Raw genomic sequence first — 13,556 nt, 5'->3', positions numbered from 1 at the left:
TCACCTGGAGAACTTGTTAAAACCGATTTCTGGGCCCCACCCCTGAAGTTTCTGATTCAGTAAATCTGGGGTGAGGTCCGAGAATTCCATTCTAACAAGTTACTAAATGATGCTGATGCTGCTGATCTTGGGGATAACACCTTGAGAACCAGTGTATTAAGGGCTTACTAGGAATGAGCCTGACACTCTTATAAGTGCTTTACATGCGTTGACATTGATTTCTCTATTACTACTACGTTTCACAAAGGAGGAAACAGTGTTTGAAGACTGCAGAGGCGTAACCAAGATCACCAGCAAATGGTGGAGGTGAGATTTGAATCCAGACCTCTTGCTCTTCAAAGCCTGTTTTCTCCACTGGCGCTTAATACTGGGCAGTGCACATAAGGAATCCAAGAGCTATTTGTGAAGATGATTGATGAACGAATAAGCTCTAGCGTCCCAAGGAAATGAAGAAAAAGGAACAAGAGAATAATGTACCCAAAACTGAGTGTGAGGTTCTATGATTCCAGTTGTATTTCCAGAAAGGTCAACATTTTTGACCTAGAACACTGCCTTTTAAACTACTAGTCTTAACCCAATAGTAGATTTTGAAATCTATTAGCATATCCCAATGAACATATTTTCAATGTAATGGAATGGAACAAATAGAAAACATAGAAGTATTGTTTTTGAAACTTTTGTTTCAGGTCTATATGTGTGTTCTGGTTCCTGGTGTATTTCTTAAAGTGGATGGCAGTGAAAAAAAGCTTCACAGCCATTGTAACCTAGAGGAACCCATTCCTATTCCAAACTCGACTCATTTTGACCTCGTGGGACACAGATCTGTTCTGTAACCTTAGAACAGTGCTATCCTGTTGCACTTCCCTATTCTGTAAAGCCCACAGTGCCTGAAATCCTAGCCAGCATCTGAAGAGATTTATGAGGATTAACTAAATTCCGTAGGCAGAACGTTTGAGCTCTTTGGAAAAAGCGTTTGTGAATATACTGATGAGGAACTCAGAGAGAGAGAGGCAAATAATAATGATTAATAGTGGTAATCATACAATAACTATTAACCTCCATTGCCACTCTGTGTGTGGCAGGCCCTGCTCTTAAAACTCTACTTTAAGTCCTCACCAACAGCCCTATGAGATAGATACGCATAGAGCAGTCGTCTAAAGTGAAATCTCATTTAAAATTGTAGTGATATTGGGTAATACACTGTGTTGGTGATGATGTGGTGAAACAGGTATTATTAAGATGTTACGGAAACACCAGAATGAACTTTTTGGCCAACACAATGCCATACCTAGCTCGTAGGCAACGAGACTGGCCCCACCTTCTCAGAAGGCTGTTTAGCATACCTAAACAACCTTTCACATCCTTGGCCCATCAATTCTAGTTCTAAGACTATATCTTACAGTTATACTCATACCCGATTTTAAAGGATATGTGTATAAGAATATTCATTGTAGCACTGTTTGCGGTAGACAAAATTCTATATATACCTATGGGAATGGCTGAAATAAAAACAACTGACAATGACAATACCAAATGCGGGTGAATTAGCATATATTGCTGGTAGAAAGACAAAGTGGTACAGTCACTTTGGAAATCAGTTTGGCAAGTACTTATTAAGTCAAACATGCACTTACCATACAGCCCAGTAATCCCACTCCTAGATGTTTACCCAAGAGAAATAAAAACTTATGTCCACACAAAAACTAGTATGCAATGATAGCAGATTTATTCGTGATTGCCCCAACTGGAAATGACCCAATGTTTTCCAGCTGGTGAATGGATATAAACTAGCTGTGGTATATCTGTACCATGGAATATAACTCAGAAATAAAGAGGAACCAAACACTCATACACACAACAATATGGATGAATCTCAAATGCATTGTGCCTAGTGAAAGCAACAAGGCTCAAAGGCTGCATCCTGTATGATTCCATTTATATGGCATTTTGGAAAAGGGAAAGTCCTTTTGGGCGGGGTACAGAGAGCAGATCAGTGGTTGCCAGGGGCTGGGGATGAATGAAGGGGATGACTATGTATAAAGATGCACTAGGGAGACTTTTGGAGTGATGAAATTGTTCTGCATCGTGGTTGTGACTACATGATTGTATATGTTTATCAAAATTCATAGAGCTGTACACTACCGCATGTATACCTCAATCATCTTGACTTTTAAAAAATAACTGGAAATAACAATATCATCGGTAGGGGGATTGGTTAAGTAAATTAAGGTAAATGAAATACTGTGCAGTCATTCCAAAGAAGAGGGAGCTCTAAACATATATATGTAATTATCAGAAAGATGAATAGATAGAAATTTTTAAAAGCACGGTACAGGAGACTGTGTGTAGTATGTCACCGATGGTCTTAAAAAAGGGAAAATACTATTTGTTTACCTATGAAACCATTCTCCATATAATTAAAAAACTCATCCTTCTCTGTGATGACCTAGATGGGGGGGGAGAGGAGGAGGGAGGTCCAGGAGGGAGGGGATATAGGTATGCATAGAGCTGACTCATTCCATTGTGCAGCAGAAACTAACACAACATTGTAAGGCAATTTTACTCCAATAAAAAAAATTAATACCTAAAAATAAAGAGAGAGAAGCTTGGGGCAAAAAAACCCCCCAAAACCCAACTCATCCTGAAACTGTGCCTCATAGGATTAACAGAAACTGGTCACTAATAGAAATTCTTGAGGTTGTCTAACAGCTTGCTTAAAAACCCCTCTGCTTGTAGCCCACCTTCACTAGGCAAGCTTGCCTTAATTATTTTGTTCAAATTGCATAGGCAGCAAGCTTCATGAAGCCTAAACAATAAGATGTTTGCCTGAGTTGTTTTCCAGGAACTTGGAGTCAGCTGTGTCTTATTCAAGCTCAATCAGGCTAAGACTGGTTGGGACCACCAATCCTAAAACTGGGCCTGTGCGGGTGTCTGATGAATAACCTTTTGATGTCAGAGGGCCAAAAATGCCACCCTCGGATCGTGCTAAGTGCCTCCATTTTTGAACATACATCCCATGAAAAAGCATGTAACTCAGATACGTCTGTGTAGAACAGTGATTACCTCACATTTTCCCTACCTCCAATCACCTTTCCCCATATCTAAGACCAACCTTCTTTTTTTTAATTAACTAATTAATTTATTTATTTTTGGCTGCGTTGGGTCTCCGTCGCTGCACGCGAGCTTTCTCTAGTTGCAGCGAGCGGGGGTTACTCTTCATTGCAGTGTGCGCGTTTCTCATTGTGGTGGCTTCTCTTGTTGCAGAAGCACGGGCTCTAGGTGCGCAGGCTTCAGTAGTTGTGGTGTGTGGGCTCAGTAGTTGTGGCACACGGACTTAGTTGCTCTGCGGCATGTGGGATCTTCCCCGACCAGGGCTCGAACCCATGTCCCCTGTACTGGCAGGCGGATTCTTAACCAGTGTGCCACCAGGGAAGCCCCATCTTTCTCCTTTATCCCATAAATATCTCAAGCCCCTCACCTGCAGAGAAGTGGATCTGAGATTTGTTCTCCTGTCTCTTCACTTGACTACCTTGTAAATAAACCCTTTTTCTGCTGCAAACCTTGGCACCTCAGCATTTTGGCTTGTGGCACATCAGGCAAACAAACCTGGTTCAGCAATAGCTATACATAGCACACATCTGAAAAGATATACAAGGAAGTACAAACAAAAATTGCCCCTGGGGAAGACTGGATAGCTAGGGGTCAGTGGTCAGAGAGAGACATTCTTTAATCCGTAGAGTAATTTTGATTTAAAGTTTTAATTATGTGTTTACATTACTGTGCACAAGCAGCTGTGTGCAGGTGAAACTTGATAGCCCTGCTTTTGACCACATTAAGGGTCTTGACATGCTCAATTCTTGAAGTGTGGGGGGGTAAGTAACACCTCCCTTGACCAATGGGAGCCAGTGAATACTCCATGTCTCAGGTGGACATTTATGAGACGTATTCTACATAGTTCCCTAGAAGGTCTCCAGTGGGATTAAGCCCTAGTTGCCCAGAGCAGTAAGTCACCACTGCACTGATTTCACCTTCTTCCCAAGTTCACTGTCACAGTTCCCCCACTCCAGTTTCTCAGAATTCTTCCCTGCAAAAAACTATTTCCACAATAACTCCTTGTCTCAGATTTTGCTTTTTGGGTTAAACCAAGCTAGGACAATTGAAGGAAATGCAGAGTTCTTGAACGATTCTTCATCATCGCAATGAGGAGTTTCAGCTTCTTGACACAGGATCATTGCAACTGACCACCTCAAGTGCAATAAATGGCAGCTCATAAACTTCATGGAATCTGAATTCACGAGCTCTTATGATGACAAAATGGGAATTTTATTGTTGCAGCTCACTTTTTTGTATGTTATCATTATGTGATATTGTACGCTGATGCAAATATTCAGTTGGCCAAAAGTTCGTTCAGAGAAGCCGAACAAACTTTTTGGCCAACCCAATATATGTAACTGATGTGTACAGAGAGCATTCCAAACGAGGGAAGGAAGGGTACATAGAGGAAGGACCTGAAATGTCTTCTCGAACCACAGAGACTTGCTTTGGGGTTTTAATAATCTGGTTTCCGGGGTTGGCTGCCTCTTTCTGTAAATAAAGTCCAATTAGGACACAGCCATCGCCGCTTTCTAATGTAGGGTCTGTGGCTGCTTTCATGCTACAAGAGTTGAGTAGTTGTAAGAGACCACTTGTAATGGGGTCCACAAGCATAAAATACTCAATCTGATCCTTTAATAAAAAGTTTGCCAACTCCTGACTTCTTGTTCTATGATTTTTCTAGGCAAAGAGTATATTATTAACAAATGGACCATTATTATTTTCAGAGCAATATCCATTAATAATAAACAGAGCAACCAACATTTATAAGTCCTTACTGTGTGCATGTTATTTCACGTCATCCTAAAAATACTGGGACTTCCCTGATGGCTCAGTGGTTAAGAACCCTCCTGCTAATGCAGGGGACACGGGTTCTATCCCTGGTCTGCGAAGATCCCACATGCCTCAGAGCAATTAAGCCTGTGAGCCACAACTACTGAAACCGCACGCCCTAGGGCCCACGTGCCGCAACTATTGAGCCCACGTGCTGCAACTGCTGAAGCCTGAGCCCCTAGAGCCCGTGCTCCGCAGCAAGAGAAGACACCACAATGAGAAGCCCGTGCACCGCAACAAAAAGTAGCCCCCGCTCACCGCAACTAGAGAAAGCCCTCACACGGCAGTGAAGACCCAATGCAGCCAAAAACCAAAACCAAAACCAAACAAAAAAACTGGGAGGCAGGTATATCATCCCCTTTCATAAAGAAACTGGGGTCTAGAGAGTTTATGTAACTTTCAGGTAAATGGCAGAGTCAGGACGACCTCAAGTCCACTGACCCCTGCTCAGCTATTTTCAGTTATCCTGAACCAGAGGCACTTCTTCCCTGCCCCTCCCATTGCCCACCCCCCACCCCCCACCCCCGCTCTTACCACTGGACCTTTGCATATGCCCTTCCCTCAGCCTGAAAACTTCTTCCTGCTCTCTCCTCTCCCTCCTAGTTGATTTCCACTCATTCTTCAGCTCTCATTTTATATCTCATTTCTTACTAAATGCTATCTGGCTAGAATAGGTTTCTCTTCTCATCTATTTTGGGAGCTGGGAGGGGCTGAGAAAAGGGAGGAATATAGAGATAGGAGAAGGCTTCCAAATAGAGATGTACCTCACCTGGTTCCCCAACCAAGGCTCAAGGTCATGCCCCTTCTTGAGGGCAGACCACTTCCAGTGCCTAGTCCATGCTGGAGTATAAAGGTCCAGACTTCGCACCACAGCTTGGGACAATTCTGTGGGGACCCCTCAACTTCAGAGCTTCCTGTGGTAGGTTGAGGCCTTTCTGGGACCCAGCTTCCTCCTCCCCTCTCCTGATCCCCCTCCCTAGGTGTTGAACCCAAGAGCCCTCTCTAATAATAATCTCACTTCCTGATAACCTCACTCTCCAAGTCAGCTTCACTGGGAACCTGCCACTCAATCCCAGAGACCAGGGATAGCTCCAATTGCCCTTGGTCCCCTACCTTCCCCTGGTTCTCTGATGACTCATCACTCAGCAATTCCAGAGTTTAGGGCATTCCCTGCATTGCACCTGGAGAGCGACAGGAACGTAATGTCACAGTCATCCTCAGAACGCCCCAGAATTCCCCCACCCTGCACCAGCACCATGGCAGAGCCACCTACATAGGCTGGACGGAGACTCTGTTTCACGTCCGGTGCCCACACTGGACTGCTTCGAAGGACAGAAACCTTGCCTACTTTGCTCTTCTCCGGTAGAACAAATATTTGTAGAATGACTGAATGAATGAAGTCCTGCAAAGTGGCTCATCTTACAAATGAAACTGAGACTCAGAGACGTAACTGACCCACAACAATCGACTATGAGTTGTGGAGTGGGAATTGCAGCCCAGCCCTTCTCCTCCAGAGGGACTAAGAAAATGGAACCCACGGTGATCATAGGTCCTGATTTCTGCACTGTGGCATATACATAGTTCTCACATTGGAACGTTGCCATGTAGGAGATTTTAAAGTGAAATGATGGGGGGTAGGAAGAGGCAGTGGCAATTAATGTAAGTCCTTTAGAGGAAGTAAAATGAATCTGCCAGGTAAAATGACATTCTCAAGCCACTGCCAACAGGACATTTTTGGAGGGATGGATGAGCAATAAATTCATCAAATGCTTTGTTTACCAAGAGGGCTAAGGATTAAGGAATTCTTGAGGTAACTCTTGCTGATGTATTTGATCAGAGAATCCCAGCTGGACCAAAGCTGCTGGTTGAGATCAAAAGAGTTAAGTCCCTTACCAAGATTTAGTCACCTCCCTCCTGGTAGGGTCCCTTTTCTTAGGAGCTGCAGGAAAGGCTGTCTGGAGAATGGGGGTGAGGTGGGGAGTGCAGATGGAATTTTACAAATTGGAGACAGCTACTTTATAGAAACGTTATCCTCAACAGACAAGTTAAGGCATCTTTTGAAAATACGACATGCCTGCACGTAAGTCATTCACAGCCCCCGAGACTATGGCATCTAAGCTGCTGAGTCAAAGGGATGGGTCTGAATCCCAGGGGAATTCAAATTCCTTCTGATTCACTAAGGAGGAAAACAGCTACTGTCTTTTTTTTTTTTGCAATATTGTTGCACTGAGCACAGTGCTAAAAATAGAAGTGACTTATTTTTTAAATACTTGCCTCTTACTAGACACTGTGTGAGACATTTTGCATGTATTATGTAATTGAATCCTCACTTTACCCCAGGAGGTAAGTATTACTGTTATCCTGCTTTAAAGATGAGATGAGGAAACAAGGCTTCAGGAGGCAAAGTGACCTGCCCAGGTCAGACAGCTGGACTGAGACCTGACCATTCAAACAGTCTGATGCCAAGTCTAAGTGTTGCCAAACAAAGTTTGTGTGCCTGAAGCATAGTAAGGCCAAATAAACCAAAAACGTCAGAGTTTGGAGCAGAGAAAGGTTTACTGCAGGGCCAAGCAAGGAGAACAGGTGGCTTGTGCTCAAAAACTTCAAACTCCCCAATTGTTTGGGGGGAGAAGTTTTTATAGGCAAAATTTGGCATGAGGGCTGCAGGGTGTGTGACTTTCTATTGATTGGTTGCTGGTGAGGCAACAGGGTGGTACTCCAGGGATCTCATGCTCAGCCTGAATTTACCATCCTCTACCCATGTGGGGGTCATAATTCTGCAGAAGAACTCAAAGATATTGTTATATATATACTCCTTGAGGGGGAACCAGGACGCTGCCCCAAGGCTGCACTATTGTTTCTTGACTGCTCCTCCCTTGTTCCTGCCTTCCCTCCCTTCCCATATCTGCCCTTTTGGAACTCAGGGAAGGTCAAGGAGACTGAATGAAACTTATTTCCTACAAACAAGAAACGGGGGACACAGAAAGGATTTGTAGCCGGGAGCCCCACAGGGTCCTGCTCGGTTTCACAATGTATGTTTCATTCATACAACAAGTGGACAGACTATTTGATATTCCAGATGGGCTAGACAAACCTATGATGTGTGGTTGTTATAATGAACTTACAGATCCACACAATAAGGACGTTTTCATGCTGGAAAAGAATGCAGGATAAAGATGCTGTCTTGTCCAAAATCTCTCCCAGCTTTCCTAGTCTTTATCTCAGTTAGGGCTTCTGTGTCCTCTCTGAGCTCCAATCATCATAAGACTATACACAGTAAAACCGAAGCAGAGAAGGGTCAAGGACCTTGTTCAGGGTCACAGAGGTCACACAGCTGTTTGGGAGAGGAAAATTTCTCCTTTACCCCTTTGGGTTATTTTGACTGGTCTAATAATGAAATTGACATAAGAGAGATAAACAAATCTGATTTTGTACATACAGAGGTCACACAGGTATAGGACCTAAGAAATGACCAAAGCAGGCCGTTTATAGACTCTTTTAGACAAAGTAACAAGTGAAGGTTACCTGCTTTAAAGCTTTTTGGTAATATTTGTGGAGAAGGTTTTGAAGATTTGTATTTGCTCTTGACAAGTACATTGACCCTCGAGCAACACAGGTTTGAAATTCACAGGTCCACTTAGACATGGGCCTGCACGTCCTGCACAGGAACCACATGATCTATGGTTGGTTGAATCCGTGGATGTGGAACTGCAGAGGGATGAGTGTAAAATTATAAATGGATTTTTGATTTCTTGGAGAGTTGGTGCTCCTAATCCCCATGTTGTTCAAGGGTCAGCTGTAATCTTAAGGAGGCTGTGATTTAGAGTTTGGGCAAGAGAGCCCTTTTAGCAGTTTGTATTTTTATTTTTTTTTAATTTAAATTTTTTTAAATTTTATTTATTTTTGGCTGCATTGGGTCTTCGTTGCTGCGCGTGAGGGCTTTCTCTAGTTGCGGCGAGCGGGGGCTACTCTTCATTGCGATGCTTGGGCTTCTCATTGCGGTGGCTTCTCTTGTTGTGGAGCACAGTCTCTAGGCGCGCAGGCTTCAGTAGTGTGGCTCTCAGGCTCTAGAGGGCGGGCTCAGTAGTCGTGGCGCATAGGCTTAGTTGCTCCGCGGCATGTGGGATCTTCCCGGATCAGGGCTCGAACCCGTGTCCCCTGCATTGGCAGGCGGATTCTTAACCACTGCGCCACCAGGCAAGTCCCCAGCAGTTTGTATTTTTAAAAGCCCTCAAAAATAAAATAAACTAGGGAATTCCCTGGTGGTCCAGTGGCTAGACTCAGCGCTTTCACTGTTGTGGACCCGGGTTCAATCCCTAGTCAGGGAACTAAGATCCTTCAAGCCACGAGGGGAAAAAGAAAAAAAAAAAAGAAAGAAAAGTAAATAAATAAATAAAATATCCTCTTTCTTTAGTCTCAAGCAAGTGTGGGCATGGTTTTATTTATTTATTTATTTTTTCGGTACACGGGCCTCTCACTGCTGTGGCCTCTCCCGTTGCGGAGCACAGGCTCCGGACGCACAGGCTCACAGGCCCAGCCACTTCGCGGCATGTGGGATCCTCCCGGACAGGGGCACGAACCCGTGTCCCCTGTATCGGCAGGCGGACTCTCAACCACTGCGCCACCAGGGAAGCCCAGTGGGCATGGTTTTAGATACCTCCTGGAGTATTTACATTTCAAGGACAAGGTAAGGTCTTCAAGGGACATAGAGAGAATGCAAGTTTTCTCCTAAGAGTTTTGGAGTGTATTTGTCTATTATCAGAAGTCTACAGTAATTGCTGTTAATTTTTTTCCTTCCTTCTGAGTGCGTAATTCAATTTTAGGCCAATTCACTATAGAGGAGACAGCCTCTAATATCACACCTATCAAATCTTGACTATTAGCCTCCAGCTGAGCTACTTCCTGGTCATTTGCAGGAGGGCCTGGGAAAAGTTCTGGCCACCTGTTTCCTTCGTGAAAGGGGATGGGGGTTTAGACCAGGGATCCGTAGATCCAAAAGGTCTTCTAGAGGATCAAGGACAGGCTGTTGGGGATAAGGGGTGTATAAGAGGGAGAGAAAGGGGGAATTTATGCTAGATTTGGTTTTTAATTTTGTTCTAAATTTAATTTCTGTTCTTTCATCTTATTAAGAGAGTCCCAAAGGCTGGGTGTTACATTTCTTTGTATCTACTTTTTAGTTTGGTCTTTTCATGGGTACCAATGAGACAATTGTTTGAAGCTGAGAAAATTGTCAGTTTAGAAGTTTTTCCAATTCAAAGGATCCATTGTCTGGAGAGTAGGGTTTTCTTAACAGCCACCCAACCCAATAAGCCTTTTTATGGCTTCATTGTGGATTCAAGAGGTATTCCCAAGGACAGTGAAAAGATGTAGCTTTCACAAAATCCAGGAAGTTCATTCCCAAAGAGAATCTGAGAAAGCAAAGCAAAAGCTCAGCCAGGCAAGGTGACATCTCTATCCATCACCCTGCTGTACTGGTTCTTGATAACATTCTTACAAATGCATCTGTGGTACCCTTGCAACTCTGATTTCCCACCTAGGACAGCATTGCGGGATCCTGGTTATCTACACAGCTCTATTAAAATGCAGCACTGGGGGTGAATGCTGGATAGTTACATGGCTTTGAACAAATTGCTCTACTTCTCCGAGCCTTGATTTTCCCATCCATCAAAAGGAGACTAATCATACCCACTTCCTGGGATGTTGGCTACAAATTAGCTAATGCATGATAAGCGCTCAACACAGTTTTTTAGAAAACTGCCTTTATTTGATTAGTAGTTGAAAAAAATGAACAGATACAGAAAAACAGTTTAGTCAGCTGGAGAGACGATAGACACTGAATGCCCCCCAAGAGAACTGACCAGGAGGAAACGTGAAAGGGTGAGGAAAAGAGGCATTGTGAACCAGAGCCCGACCCCGCCACCCAGGTGAGGCAGGTTATAGCACCTTCTGAAATGTTTAAGTGCCTCAGGCATGAAACCGAATTCCAATTTACTTAGCCCAGCCCAGGGCCAGGGGTACTGGGACGTGTGGGGCGGAACGAGACACATTCCAGAGGGTGAGACGGCCATCTTTGACTAGAGAAACTGACAGAACGGGAATTTTTTAAATGAATTTTTCATCTGACTTTATTTTCAAATACACTTTCTTTTAAAAAAAAAAAAAGACACTTTAAGCAAGGATGACAAATATCAGTACTAGGAAATCCAGTTATACAAAAAGAAAAAAAAATACTACATCTAGTCTGGGGTAGATACATTTATTTGGGGTAATGTACATTCAGTGACACTAATTACACAGTAAGTATAAGGTAACTAACATGAAACCATGGAACTGTAACTTTGCCACAGCTGCATGGACTTGGGCCTTTCTGGCTGAGCACATCAAAAACGGGATGCCTACCCCAGAGCTAGGCCAGTGAAATCTGTTAAGGAGTAAAGCTCTGCAGCGGTGACTCACCAGAATACCTTGCAGCTGACAGATAATAGGCAGAACATGTTAGTTATAAAGCAGTTATAACCACTGTATAGTTATTGTCATGGTCTGAACGTGGGTTGGAAAAGAATTTCCAGACATAAGGCAGAATGTAAAGAAGATAGAATTTATTATGGGGAAGGGTCACTGCCAGAACAGCAGGTTGACTTCCTAGTAGTCTGGGAGACTCAAGCCCGAACATGTGCTATTGATCAGTTTTTACGGCCAGAAAACAAAGGAATGGTCCGAGGTGAAAATTTCGTTTACTGATTGGTCGAGGGACATATACTTTTCTTCTATAGGGTGGGAGTGGGACAGGGCAGATGCCTTTCCTTATTTGGGACAGGTCCCGCTGCCCAGGTGGGCATCGCCCAGGTGGGCTCAGGAATTTCATAACCATCACAACATGGTGGAGAGGGCGAGTAAGAGTCCGGTAGGGGGTGTAACACTGACACTTTTTCAGGCAGGGTTGTCCTTTGTCCTTGAAGCACCATTGTCCTTGGAGCACCACAGTTATAACTTGAATTAGTGCCTGGTGTGTCAGATGGGAGAGCAGAGGGCTGTTAGAGCTATGTCAGAGGAACCCTGGCAGGCCAGATGGTTTGGGCATCATCGATAATCATGGTTGACTTCTAAACACTGATAGCAAGATGACTTCTGATATGTAATCTTAGATAAATTATAGATAAATGAAAAAGGCCACTAATCAGCCACTAAGATTAATAAATAGCTCTTCAAATTTACCACATGAGGGCTGTGCTTTGCAGCACAGTTTCCCAAGATGAAGCACCCAGATTTTTCCTTCCTATATCTGGTTTGCAGAGCTGCTCTCATGCCCATTTCAAAAACCTCTCTCACTCCATCTTTGGGCTTTGATGCACACCCCATCTACCCCAAAGCTCCAATTCTGTTTGCCATATTTCTGTCTTCCTCTAGTTTTCCTGGCTCCTGCCTTATCTTGGTTAGCTCCCACCTTCTGCTCTCATCCTTCCAAAGATCCTTTTTCTCCCAAGCAGGATAATGGGACAGAAATGACTACTGGAGTCCATTTTTCTGGGATGTTTTCTGATGAATGTCTGATGTTTCCTGATAAATGTCCCTTTATCAGGGCTCTCAGTGGAGAAACACATCAGTATAACATCAGCATCCAGATAGGCGAGAGGCCTCAGGTGATCTCTTCCTGCCCACCTGTTCCACAAAGCCAATTCTGCCTGTTCTCCATCCACCTCGATATCTGCCACGTAGTTTTCAAACACCATGTGTACACACACCTTTGGGAACTGGTCCTTGCTACACACAGAGCACACTGGCCAATGGGGAAGACAGCAATTAATCAAATATTTACTTACAAACTGAATAGGTACTACAATAAAAAAAAAAATACAGAGACAACAGGAGACCTGCCCTGGAATGGAGAGGTGGTTAGGGAAAGGTTCTGGCTCAGAAGCTCTGTAACAAACTATCCTAAAACCTAGTGACTTAAACCAACAACAGTCATGTATGTTGCCCACAAATCTGCAATTTGGGCAGAATTCAACCTGGACAGCAAGTCTGGGCTCCACTTGGTGTCATCTGGGGCACCTTAACTGGGAATGGAGAGTAAATTAATTTACGTTAATTTGAGAAACTGCTCCAGAGAAGCATGGTTTCCAGCACAGTTTTATATCTTGTCAGAACAAAGAACATTAAATAAGTTAGGGATACATTTCAAGGGAAAAAAAGAAAACACACAGGTCAGCATGTATACCGCAAGTCAGCATGACCTTGGCACCTGGGAAGGGAGTCATCATCAAAGGAGGACCAGCATTGGCATCCAGGAAGAGAAGCATTTAATCTTTATTTTTAACATGGACATTTTTTCTTTTGGTCAATGTGTCCTTTTCTCTGATAATTAAAGCAGATGTACAATGTATGTTTGCTGGGCCACAAACAGGCTATTTTAGTTAGCATAAAATTCAAGTTAACTCATGTATAAGCCAGAATGACTTCCCTATATCTCAATATGTGAAAATTTCTTTTATTACTGTCTCTGTAGATATTTATAATCTGGACATTTCATATAAGTGGAGGCATACAAAACGTGGCCTTCTGTGTCCGGCTTCTGTCACTTGATGTTATCAAGGTTCTGGAGGCTTCTCTCAAAGATGGCTCACTCACCT

General features: G+C 43.5%; 1 pseudogene across 1 annotated transcript in view; it reads right to left on the bottom strand.

Moving 5' to 3' along the window:
- Positions 1-12,099: 12,099 nt before the first annotated feature.
- LOC309973476 overlaps positions 12,100-13,556 on the bottom strand; it is a 29,741-nt pseudogene continuing 28,284 nt past the window's right edge. Inside the window, exon 2 of the transcript in view lies at positions 12,100-12,912. The product of the transcript in view is annotated as an uncharacterized misc_RNA (transcript). The remainder of the gene's footprint in view (positions 12,913-13,556) is intronic.

Source organism: Leucopleurus acutus (genome assembly GCF_964270905.1).
Source record: "Leucopleurus acutus genome assembly, chromosome: 16".
In the NCBI taxonomy this organism is placed as follows: Eukaryota; Metazoa; Chordata; class Mammalia; order Artiodactyla; family Delphinidae; genus Leucopleurus; species Leucopleurus acutus.
This window is presented reverse-complemented; position numbering and strand designations above follow the sequence as displayed.